Genomic DNA, 12,768 nt, shown 5'->3' on the forward strand with positions numbered 1-12,768 from the left:
ACCAGCTTTGCATCAGCTTGCTGGGGGCTGATTCCAAGGTGGCTGCCAGAGTCTCCAACTGTGTGGCCCCTTGTGTGGCAAGAAGGCATCTGCACCATGTTCCCAGCAATCATTCTCAAAGTTGCTGGCAGGGGCAGCTGAGGTGACCACCCACGCCAGCCACCCAGCCACCATGGCCTGGGGAAGGAGTGGGACTTCCTGGCTTGCCCCAGGTCACATGTGCTCCAGAACCAGGGTGGAGAGACGGTTTCCCTGGAAATACACAGATCTTTACAGGGAGATCTCAGGTAATGGGGAAGGGGTCAGGGAAATTCTGAACAGACAAGCAGCAAGTGCTCACTCGGGGTCTCACCTGCGCTAACAGATTCTGTCGGCTTCTGCCCAGTGAGGAGCACGCTGACTTAGAGTATTAAGCAGACACCACTGAGCGCCTGGAGCTTGGAAATCCCTGCTGCCTTTGAATTCTGCTGTAACCCTGAGCAGCACAGGGGACCACATCATGGCTGTCAGACAGCAGATACAAATACATATACCTCTAAGCCACGCCCCATCCCTACCTCCTCCAGCCACACCCACCTGCCTCCAATTACCAGTCAGTTAATCCCTGTCAGTGGATTAAATCATTGACTGGGATAAGACCCTTGTAACCCAATCATTTCTTCTCTGAACCTTCTTGCATTGTCTTGCACACCTCACATCCAAACCGTAACAGTGGGAAAAAGGGTAAACACCTTATCATCACTGGGTCTCTTATGAAATGGAACAGGATCACAGCATCAGATGACTTTGAAGTCTGAATCAAACAAGGCAGGAAGAAGTGGCACATGAACACAGCTCCTTTCTTGCTTTCCCAAGTTTTCTACTCTCCTTTATCTCTTAGTCTCCACGCAGGAGTCTAGAAGGAGAAGGATCACACAGGAATACATTAAATTTTCATGTAGCTGAGTTTTCGTTTATTTTTAAATTGGGGGGTATAGTTATTATAGGAAAGAACGCTGAAATCTTCATTCAGTGTCATATTTCAGTCTAACGTGGACCTTCTCAATCCAGAGCTCATGGGTCTGACCCCGCCTCTGCCTCCTGAATCATCTCTTCCCAGGATTGTGAGGACAGTAGGGTGGTAGGATACAACAGGATGAGACTGGCTCGGGGAGCCGTGAGACTCAAAGGTCAGGAGACCTGGAATTCTGTCACCTTTCTTTGAGTCCTCCACTAACATTTTAGTTCCAGATGGTGCTTTGGTCCAGTGTTCGGGTCATAATCTGTATGTTTACAAAGGGCATCAATGAAGGTCAAATTGAAGAGAAGACGAGATGAAAGAGTGAACTTCCGCATCAGGTCTGAGAAGATGACCAGAAGTCTGTCAGCAGGAGGAAGAGATGGAGGACACACATGTGGAACTTTGGAGGGAAAAGTGTCACGGCAAATTTTCCAAAAAACAACTACTTCCACGCGGGGGATTCCAGTGAAGCCGGGGTTGGAAGAGCTGGCTTGTGGAATCCCAGTGCTGTGCTGGGACATCCCCCTTCGTTCTGTCCACCGTGAACTGTTGGAAGAAAGGCTTAGCCAGGGCAGAGATGCCAGGCTTGTGTTTGGCAAATCAGTTCTCAGGGGTTGAAAGTGAGGACTTTTTTCTATGTGGGTGGACAAAGCAGTGGTGCTGATAACCAAGGCTGTAGGAAGGAGGGACAGTGGAGACCTCTGTTTACCACCCGCCCATCAGGAGGAATTCAAGCCTCAGACGCAGCCTGTGTAATTCCCCTCTTTCCCAAGCTCCTCCAATAGAACCGCTTGCTTTATTTGTCTTTAGAATTCAGAGCAACTAAATGCTTTTGGGGGGAAAGCAGCCACCAGATGGCTACATCCCTTGTTATCCTTTTTCTGTCCTTGAATTTATATCCAGAATTTACAAAGTAAATTCACTAGCCGAGATCTTCCCCGGGCAGGAACAGCCACTTTCTCTCAGGAAGTTGTGCTTGCTTCAGTGTCCAGACTCCCTCCTTTATCAGAGATTCCGTGTCCGTGCTCAATATGGACGTGAGGCAACTCTTCATTCTGTTGTGGGAAAACATCCAGCAGATGGGAGACGTGTGGACAGTCCTCTGCCCTGGTAGCCATGGCTAATGATGAGTTTTGGAGAGTAGTCATAGTTTCACAATGTCATGAGTCCTGAGTTCCTTCAAAATTCTTGGATGAACTCCATCTAGATTTAGGATTTATTTACATTTAATATGGCCACTTGATCCAGAAATTCTCTCTCTCTCTCTCTCTCTCTCTCTCTCTCTCTCTCTCTCTCTCTCTTCGTTCAACTAAAAACAAACTGGCATATAGATTATCTTTCTTTTCTCCTTGGAGTTGACATCATTTTTGTGGGTGGAATTTCATTCAACTGTACTCCATTGAACTCAAAGGCATGAATACAGTGTTCAGATTTTGACTTTACTGCATTAAGTCCCTGAATTAGCTGCTGGCTGAATATTGCCCTTAAATTGAGATTGTCATCAAATAGCTATCAAATGAGGTGACCAAAACAATCTGACTCAAAAATAGCTTATCTGTTTTTGAACATGACCAAACTGAATCCAATGCGACATTGTCACTTCTCAATTAAAGTTTACAGGTTGCCTGAAATCTTCTTCTTTCTTAAACATCTTACTCAGCATACTTGATGTGTAACTGTTAACTTTCAGATTAGATCCATAAAGGTGCATGTGAGGTCAGGTATGTATGCACACTCCTTCTGTTTGTTCATTCATTTTATTAATTCAGTCATGCATCTTATTCTATTTCAAGCCACATACCATGCCCTCATAAGGCCACTGGTTCTATGAAGTCAAATAAACATGATCTTGTTTTTTGAGAAACTGGAAATAAGTTGAGGCTCGTAATTCACAGCAGTCAGTGTGTTGCTCATGATGCTCAAGATGTGATTCTGAGCATGATTGTTGCTAAGGAACAAATCAGCAGCATGGGAATCATGAGGGTTAGGAAACGTGTCTTGGGAAGGTGACCATGAAGGACAGAGGATGGCACTGAGAAGGTGGCACAGCGTGCAGGGGAAGCCACAGTAGGGACCCTCAGCCGGGCTCTGTGAGCGAGCGCAGCATGGAGTCTGCAGGATGCCTGTGTGACTGTCGCAGATTGGGCTTCTTAGGAAACAGACTCTCAGGCGTACTTACGTTGTGCCTGAGGCTGGTGAGCTCACTGCTGGCATGGGGACTTGTGGGAAGGAAGAGGAGCAGAAGGAAGGGAAGGGAAGGGAGGGAACCAAATCTGGCAGAAGTGGGGCTCTGGTGCAGCCCCAGTGACTGAGACCAGGTGGCCCTCAGAGCAGCATGGATCTGGGGAGAGGCCAGGGCTGGGCTCTGGGTCATCTCCATTCACCGGGTGAAGGCTGCCCTGGGAAAGCTGCGCGGCTCTGGCGGGCAACTGCCACCCACTGGGCTGCTCTGCAGAGGCTGAGGGCACAGGGCTGTCACCAACAGTACCTCAGGTGGGGAAGTCCCCCTTGCCAACACAGGGAGGATCTGGGTGGCTCATCACAGCAGCCGATAAGGTAAACCTCCATTTTGAGCAACTGAGGATGTTTGAAGATAAGTTTCAAGGGCAAAGCTATAAATTCAGGTTTGGGGTATGGAAGTTGAAATCTGTGGGTCACCTGCAGAGAAACGCTCCAGAATGTCTGGCTCAGATTTCAACCCGGAGGCGATGGTCAACGTGAGGGAAAACAGGCCCAAACCAGACTGGAGAAGAAGGAAGGAGAAGCATGAAAAGCTGCTGCTCCCAGATCCAAGGGAAGGCAGGGTTCAGGCAGGAGGCAGCAGACAAGGAGCCCAGATCGTGTGCTGAACTCTGCAAAACCCGCTGAGCTCTCGCAGATACTTGGTGGACCCAGGGGAGGGGAGGCAGCTTGGCTGCGAGGCGCTGAGGACCCCAGGGCGTGAGGCACGTGGCTGCGTGAAGACGGGAGGTGGTTCCAGTCCACGGGGGAAGGAGAATCCTGGGAGGGCAGAGGACCTGGGGTCAAGAGACGCTTGGTTTTGATTTAAGACTAGAAAGAGGGCAAAGGAAAGCAGTGGGAGCGTTCATGGGACCGGGGACGGAGGCCTTCATTGTCTGATGGGTGGGTGTGGACAGAGTGTCACAGAAGTGGTGGGTACGGGGTTTGAGAAAAGTTTGAGAACTTCAACAGAGCTGCCGAGAGGGATTCTTCATTTACTCACTCAACAAAGGGAGGGAGCTCTGTGGAGATGGGGGGATGCTCCCTGAGAAGAGCAGGGGGACCCTCCGGAGGCTGGAGAGAGCCGGGTCCTCCCAGGCTCGCTATGTTCTCAGGAGCGTGAGTGGGAGTCAGTGTCCTCACTGGGTCGAAATACCTGAAATAGCTTAGCGGGAGGAAAGGCCTATTGGGCTCAAGGTTTCAGAGGTTTCTGTCAGGAGTCACTTTGCAGCACAGGATGTCATGGTGGCACGTGTGGTGGGGAGGTCTGTCCCCCTCTTGGAGGCTGGGAAGCAAAAAGGGAAATATTCCCTCCAGGGGCACTAACCCCCACCCCCCTGCTCAACACCTCTGGCTGGGGACCAAGCCTGCACACATGGCCTTAGAGGACACCTCCAAACCAGAGCAGAGAACCAGAGGGAGAGAAAAGTAGAGAGATGGGCAGCGTCTGCTCACAGGTACTGTTGCAACTCTTTAAAAAACCGGGGGCTCTATTCTCTGAAGTTCTACCATGTAGGAAACTAACTTCAGGAAAGCACTTGAGAAGGGGAGTGAGGCAGTATTTGTGTTTTAGAAAGTCCTCCCTGGTTTCAGTGTCGAGTGGACAGAGACTGCAACACAAGGTTTGGAGGTCAGCCAGGCTGCCCATGAGTCCAGGTGATGACATGTGGGGACTCGACAGGTGGCTGGCCAGGAGAGCAGCGGCCAGGGGCAGGCTTCAGCTGCTGGTCTGTCTCCCCAGCGCGGATCCCCATGTCCTTCTGGCAAGCAGTTAAAGAAGGAGACCACTGAATTCAGTCCTGAGCGGAGGGACCTGGGATGGCTGTGAGCCAGGTCGGGTCTGGCACTGCCGGGATCCAGCAGCACTCTGCAGTGTGTTTCCCAGCACCCTCCTTCCAGGTGGGCTCTGAGCGGGCTGCTCCTTAGACTCTCCGCTGTTGCTTTAGAATCAGCAGACGCCATCAGGCAAAGGGACTTGGAATATTAAGTTGCATCTCAGGGCTCCCTTGGCAAGACCTTGTGAGCTCTGTAGTTCTCTAAACCTTTAAGAACATAGGACTTGTTTTTAAAGTACTATGTTCTACTAGTACTTGATGGTAAGATTGGCCCAACGAGCTGGAGTCGGAAGCTTCTCAGTCACCTCTGGAGGCTCTCATTTCTAGGACATTAGAGAACAGAAGACACCTCATAAAGTATCAGGCGCATGTGAGGCCCAGCTGGTGCCAGCTGTTATTGGTACACAAGAAAGGAGCACATGTCTACAGGAGGAATTGAATATCCACCGGCTGGCTACAGGAGCAACCCAGGAGGACACGTGGGGACTCGCTCCTGTGCACAGATGGAAGAAACCACCTGAGCGGTCACATTCCCCGAGGACAGAAGGGTGGGAAAGAAACATTAGTAGGTGCGCAGAAATGAAATCTGGAGACAAGTGGGTGGAGGGACTCACATCTGGGTTTTAACTTCCTACATGAACATAATAGGAAAGAAAGATGATTTTCTGGAAGTGCGGGGAATGGGATCAATGTAGGCTTTAAGGAAAGTGGAGGAATGTGTCACAAGTACTGTGCAGAAAGCCCCGGGGTGGAGTGCACGTGACTCCAGGGCGTCCTGGGCGCAGCAGCACTGGCTGTGTGGGACTGCGGCTGCGGGGAGAGCAAGTGGGCCCAGGGCTCCCCGAGGACCACTGAGAACATGAGGCAGGGTCACCAGCAAGGGCGGTCAGAGGAGCAATAGGACAGGGAGTGGCACGAGGGAGAGGGAACTGCAAGTCAAATGCTAGGAGCCCTGAGAGGAGCCAGACTGGCACGTCCAAGGGGAGAGGAGAGAGCCTGGAAGTACACGCCCCACTTACCAGAAGAAAAGTCCAGGTGCACGAAGACCAGAGACCCGAGGAGCACAGCCAGTCCCAGTCCCCCTCCCGTCCAGGAGAGGGCACCTACTTGGTGGGACGAGGGGGCTTCTCCCACCAGGAGACAGCAGGTGGATGTTAATGGGCCAGGGTTCAAGAAAGTCTATGAAGGACACGGTGGGGGTGGGTGTCACCTCCAGCCAGAGGAAGATGAGACCCAAGAGCAGCAGAAACAGGACCTCGAAAGAGGTGCAGAGACACCGAGAGGGGAAATCAGTGGACGAGGACACCTAGGCAGCTCCTGCCGGTGCGTCCCGTCTGCTCCAGGAGGCAAAGTAAAGGCAAACACGGGAGGAGGAGATAGAAGACACGGGAAAGGAGCCAAGTGGACCTCTAGAGACGAAGAATACAGTGTCCAGGTGAGGAGCCGTGACGGGACGCCAGGGATGACTCGCGGCTCTGAGGGCAGAACAAATTCCCCTTCAAGTCAGTTACAGGGAGGAAAAATGGGGAAAGCGGAGGATGGGAAGGGCACAGAGGCTGTGAGACAGGGTCCTTGGGGACGCCTGCAGGGACATGACCTCTGAGCAGACAACATGGCAAGACAGAGATGAGATCCAAGAAGACATTGGCAAAGCAGGTTCCCAGCGTTGTGGGGGACAGTGCCCTTAGTCCAGCGCTGGGGGGGACTGTGGTCTTCAACATTCTGCCACTTGCTAAGAGCTTTCTATGTGCCATCTCTGTTCTGGCCCCAGAAACACAGCGACGCACGAGATACTGTCTGTAGTCTGTTTGGAGAAGCAGGCACGTCCACAGGAGCTGCGGGATTCTGAGCGCAGGGTGCCAGGTGCGCACTGAAGGGCACCACCTTCAAGGAGCGCTCCGTGAGTTCTGGGCCCCCGATGCCGCTGTTGTCCCGCCCAGGTCTGGACCCTGAGCAAGACACACTGATGTTATGAGAAGTGCTGGGTTCAGGACCTCACCATGCCAGGTCTCCACGTTATTCAGTATCACTGACTGTATCCCCACAAGCAGTGTTCGGGGACGCCAGGCCTCCGGCCCCTGGAGAAGATCGCTCAATGCTGAAGCCCCCCTCTAGGGACCTTCCCCACGGACACCACCAACTACAAAACAAAGCATTGCATTTAGTCCATGGCTTCCTGCTTTGCACCCACCACAGCCCCTACACCCCTTTCTTCTAACAACACATGGCACGTGTCTCTTCCACTTGACTCTAGGCACAATGACGACCGGGAGTCTCACTGCTTTTGTGTGTGAAGCATTCTCCTGATCGTGGAAAGATACACATGACTTGACCTTTTGCATTTTAAAAACACACAACTTGGTGGCATTAATTGCACTCACAACAACGTTTGCCACTGCCACTGTGTATTTTCAAAGTGTCTTAAGCAAGTTTTGCATCCTTATCACACTGCATGGCCCATGTGACTTTGATGGTAATTACCGACCGACTTGTTGAATGGATGCTTGGGTCAATGCATCGTCTGGAGCTTGGCAATAATATGAGGAGTTAAGATTTCCTCTGTTGCATGCAGAAAATGACAGGGAACAGAGGCTGCCAATGGGAACCAGCTGCCCCTGTTGGGTGCGGCCACCCCTGAGGAGTGTGTTCAGAGGGGACCTGTGCTGATGGCAGCCACCAGGCAGGCTCTCGGGGAGATGCAGTATGGCAGAGACACTTCAGTCAGGTGGGCCTGGTGGTGGTCGGGCCAGGTGGTTGGACTCCTACAAGCATTTAGGTGCTACTCAAAATGTCTGCATAAGTAAGTTTTCTCCCCTTGTCTCTAAGAGGAGAACATGATGGTCCTATTGCCACCTTTGGGGCTTTGGGAAATAGCTTGATAATAAGGGCTCCTCGCTGTGCCTCATTCACAGGCACACTTCAGGGAACCCAGTGTCTCATAGGGACGGGACAGTTCAACAGGTGCATCACAGGGACGGGATAGTTCCACGGGTATGTCACAGGGATGGGATGGTTCCCCGGGTATGTCACAGGGATGGGAGAGATCCACTAGAGATCCAGATGATGCTAAAATCACCAAAGAGAGTTTAATTTGAACAGTATTCATAAATTTAAAATTCAGCCTTTGTCGGCACTTGCAAAGCTCATGTAACCTTCACAAAACCAATTTACCATTTCCGTGTTGCTGAGTTATTTCAATCCCTACAGTTGCCTGCCAGGGGAAGACACAGGGCACTCAGAGACAAGGCTGGTTTAGAGCAGGGCTTTCATTAGGTACACACTGGGGAACCAGGGACTTCCTTTGAAATTCTGCCTTTTCTTTTTCACCCTTTTAAATGTTGTTCTTGATACATATTTGTACATTTATGGAGTACAGTATGAAAACTTGATATATGTATCTGATGTAAAGTGATTAAATCAAGATAATTATCTCTTCTATCTCTGTGAACACCCACCATTTCTACTTATTGGGAAACTTTTGAAACACATGCTAACTTGTCACCCTCCTGTGCCCTGGAGCACCAGAACTGCTGTTTCCTCTCGAATGGGTGTTGGGGCCTGTTGTAGGACCTCTGCAGTCCCTCCCCGACACTTCCCAGATCCTAGTGACCACTCTTCTCTCTACCATCTTTTAACTTCCGCAAATGAGTGAGGGCGAGAGATGTCTGTCAGTGCCCGGCTTACTCCCTTAACACAAGGTCCTCCAGTTCCATCTATGTTGCCACAAATGACAGGGTTTCATTCTTTTCAAGGCTCAATGACTTTTCCTTATTATGTACCTCACTGGCTTTATCCATTCATCCATCTGTGGACACCTCGATCGACCCTGTATCTTGGCTATTGTGAATAGTTCTACAAGAAGCCTGGGATTTCTCTTTGATATACTGATTTCATTTCCTTTGGATCTATACCCAGTGGTGGGATAGATGGATCATATGATTGTTCTATTTTTAAGTTTGGGAGGAAGTTCCATACTGTCTTCAGGTTGGCTGCAGTGATTTCTATTTCCACCAACAGTGTAGCAATTCCCCTTTCTCTGCATTGTTGCCAACATTTGTTAATTTGTATCTTTATGACAATAGCCATTCTAACTGTGGTGAATGGCTTTTCATCATGGTTGTGATTTGCAGTAGATGATTAGTGATGTCAAGCATTTGTTCATATATTCATCAGCCATTTGAATGTCTTCTTTTGAAGAAGTAGCTGTTTGGATCAATTGCCCAGGGTTAAATTGGGCGTTTTCCCATTGAGTTGTCTGAGCTCATTCTGTGTTGAGGTTTGGAGCTGGACCGTCCCCCAGTGTGTTGAGGCATCAGTGTTCCAAAGCGGGGCTTTCAGGAAGTTATTGAATCACAAGGGTGCTGACCTCATCAGTGGATTAATCCACTGATGGATTCATAATTTGGTGGCATTAATGGGAGGTGGTAGCCAGACACACAGACACACGGATCAAGATTTCCTTTTTCCCACCTGGTGCTGCCACAAGGCACTATATGCTCTTAGGTGGGACAAACAACTTCTTGCTTGAGAGTCTTGAAATAGGAAGGACCCCACAGGAGGCTTGAGAGGCCCCGGTGACCCAGGCTGTCACTTAAGTTCTATTCATTCACGCTATTCCACCTTCAGGTCACGTAGCTCTGGAACTCTTGTGCATGGATGTTCTGCTTATAAATAAGCCTGTGCTCTGAAATTTCTCTCTGAAAATACTGCCCTGGTTGTTTCTCAGATCTTTTTGTGCCAATCAATCACACTTAGGCCTAAGTAATTTGCAGTAGTTTGAGGTTTTCCTCCATATCTGTCATTGAAATGGAACTCCCATAAACAGCAATAGATTTCAATTCATGTCTCCTTGAGCAATCATTTAGATTAGGAGTTGTCACTTACTTTAGTGCATTTTCTGTACAAAACCCCACGAAGCTAGAGACTTTATAAAGAAAAGATGTTTATTTAGTTTTGAGGCTGAAACTCCCAGATTAAGTAGCTTCTTCTCTGGTGAGGGGTCCCCCTGACTGAGTCACAGCATGGTTGATGGTGAGACTGTGTGCAAGGAGGAGAGATCACATGATAAGGCAGGAAGCCAGAGAGCAGAGAAGGGTGTCCTGCTTTTTTACAACCACCCACTCTCATGGGAACTGCTCACTCTGCTGGACCAACATGAATCTTTTCCACAGACAGAAACACAGTGACCTACACTCACCAGTGTCCCCGCACACAGACCCTGGAGGACCTACCACGTCCAAACCACAGCAGGGCATTTTCTGGAAGGGACACATAGTAAATACCTTAGGCTCTGCAGGCCAAGTGGTTTCTGCTGCAAAAGCTCAGCAGTCACAGCTGCATGTGGACTAGCAAGTGGCCGTCTCCCCAGGGCCTTTGTATAGAAGCAGACATCTGGCAGGACTTGCCAGGCCGGGGCTTGCTGAGCCCAGCCCAATGGCTCTCCAGTCCACCTACTTTCTTTTATTTTTCTGTGCTAGTTATTGCAGCTGAGATTTGTGACAGTTTCTAAATTGTCATAAACTATCTCTACATTGGTGTGGTTTTCTTAAAATCAAAACATAAAAAAGTACTTTTCAATATTTTTTTCACATTTTTATAGATTAAAAACCACACAATAAATGCCACCTGGCTATATTTTAATTCTTTTTCTGAACACAAGAACATATATTCATGCAGTTATAACCCATATAGGAATTCCATTTTTCTATTTTGTGATTTATATTCAATATTATTTTGAAGAGCCATTGTTATGAGTTGACACATTATCTTGGTTATTTTAAAAAGTTTACTCAGTAAGTATTTCATTATAAATCTGGCTTGCTAAAAATTCTCCTATTGCCAAACATTTGGATTTTTTTCCCATGAGCTAAATAGGGCTGCTGTAAAATTCTTTGACACACAAGAGAGTTAAAATCCAAACATAAAAGCTATATTACTTCTGCTAGCTCTACAAATGATCGTGTCTGAAACATGATAACAGTACACTCTCAAAAACACTGCCAGATAATTATTTTTTAAAATGCAACTAGACTGTAAACTCACAGGATGGCTCTATCACACCCAATGATCTGTCAGACTGCCCAGTGTGGCTTTCACCGAGATCTGTGACTTGACCTGAAATGGTTTTTAAAATTCTGAAGTTCCCTACAGACACTGTGTATTCCTTTCCATATTCAATGGTGCATCTCAATGTTACTATGTAAACTCAGATGTGCTGATAAAGACTTCAGTCTATGTCCAAATACTGTACTCTGTACTCTAAATCAGACGGTTTTGTTAATACTGTCTCCACCCTCATAATTAGCCTGCAGATGCCATCGAGTTCAAGCTCAATGTTTCCTTTTCCCCCAAGGGAAGGTTGAGTCTGCAGACTGGCTGTTCAGGGCTCAGGGGTTGGTTGGTCATTCCAGGTCCAGCAGTGGGTTCTTGCCTTTTAGACCTTGGACATTGAAGTCTAAAGGAGCAGACAGGGACGGATGAGCATTGTGAGGACGTGCTCTGAGGCTGCCTTGGTGCCCTGATGGCTCTCATGCAACAGGAGCACCTCGGAAATACAAATCAAGACAATCGAGACAGTCGGGCATCCGGACACATCCTTGTAACTTTCATTATACCTGATTTGCTTCTTCAAGCACTTAAGCTGGCAAGAGATAGCTTCACAGAGAAGGTACACGTGGTCTAGGTCAATGCTCCTCAAACTGCCATTGGTAAAGAACATGTTTTTGTTATTTTTTTCAATATGCTACCAATTTGTACTTTACTTTTATAAAATGTGATAAATATTTTATAAAATGTGATAAAAGTAATTATCAGAAAAATAAATGGAAAGCAGACATGCTTGATATCAACCCTTAAGTTTTTATTGATTATTAGAGGCCACATTACATTTTTTTCCCCTTGGATAGAGGACATATCAGATATGAAACAGAAAAATAGAAACAACACTTGATTTTAGCAAAAAGCCAAGATCTATTTTTTATGATTAGAATCAACATAAGTATATTTGTTATATATTTGTGTTGGATATTATATTAACTTGGTATTGAATACATATAATCAGAATAAACATAGCACAAATAAAATTACAAAAATGGACACATTGTTTCACTGAAAGTGTGCCTATGCATAACGAATATGGGCTTCATCCAGCACAGCACCCAGGCCCCCGCTCCACACCTGGATGAGCAACACTGTAGAGGGCTGGGCTTTAGGGCAGATGCCTGGGCTTCTCTCGGTCTCTAACTGTGCAACTGGAGAGAACTTACTTTCTTAGCCTCTTTTTATTGAAAAAAAAAAGTGTGGATGATAATAAATCAAATGGGGTCATTCTTCGGGTGGGTGGAGAGAGCAGTGCAGACAGCGTGCTCAGGGCAGTACCAGAGGATAGATGATGGCTGCATTTCTGACAGGGACCTGTCAGCACAGGACAGTTTCCAGGACAGTTAGTGGTGAAAACATGCTGCAGGTATGCACCTGACTTCAGTGTACCATGGAATAAGCAGTCACAGACCCGTTGGAACCCCCAGAACCACAGGCTCCTACAGCTGACAAGGGGCTCTGCAAGGGTGTCCAATACAAACTAGATCTACACTATGGACACCAACAAGAAATCATAATAAAAATTAAAATATCTCTAAAGTTTCCAGGAATAGAAATAACAGGGAATGTGCAAAATATTTAGATGTTAATGGTTTTTTTAAAAGACATAGAAAA

General features: G+C 47.9%; 1 long non-coding RNA gene across 1 annotated transcript; it reads left to right on the top strand.

The window, feature by feature from the left end:
- The first annotated feature begins 3,289 nt into the window (after positions 1-3,289).
- On the top strand, positions 3,290-11,897 carry LOC124083511 (uncharacterized). The gene is made up of 2 exons (XR_006848766.2): positions 3,290-6,490; positions 6,827-11,897. It is a non-coding gene; the product is annotated as an uncharacterized LOC124083511 (long non-coding RNA).
- The last annotated feature ends 871 nt before the right edge of the window (positions 11,898-12,768 follow it).

This window comes from Marmota monax, unplaced genomic scaffold (assembly GCF_021218885.2).
Source record: "Marmota monax isolate L192 unplaced genomic scaffold, Marmota_monax_Labrador192_F-V1.1 WCK01_AAM20220418_F8-fsc00055, whole genome shotgun sequence".
NCBI lineage: Eukaryota > Metazoa > Chordata > Mammalia > Rodentia > Sciuridae > Marmota > Marmota monax.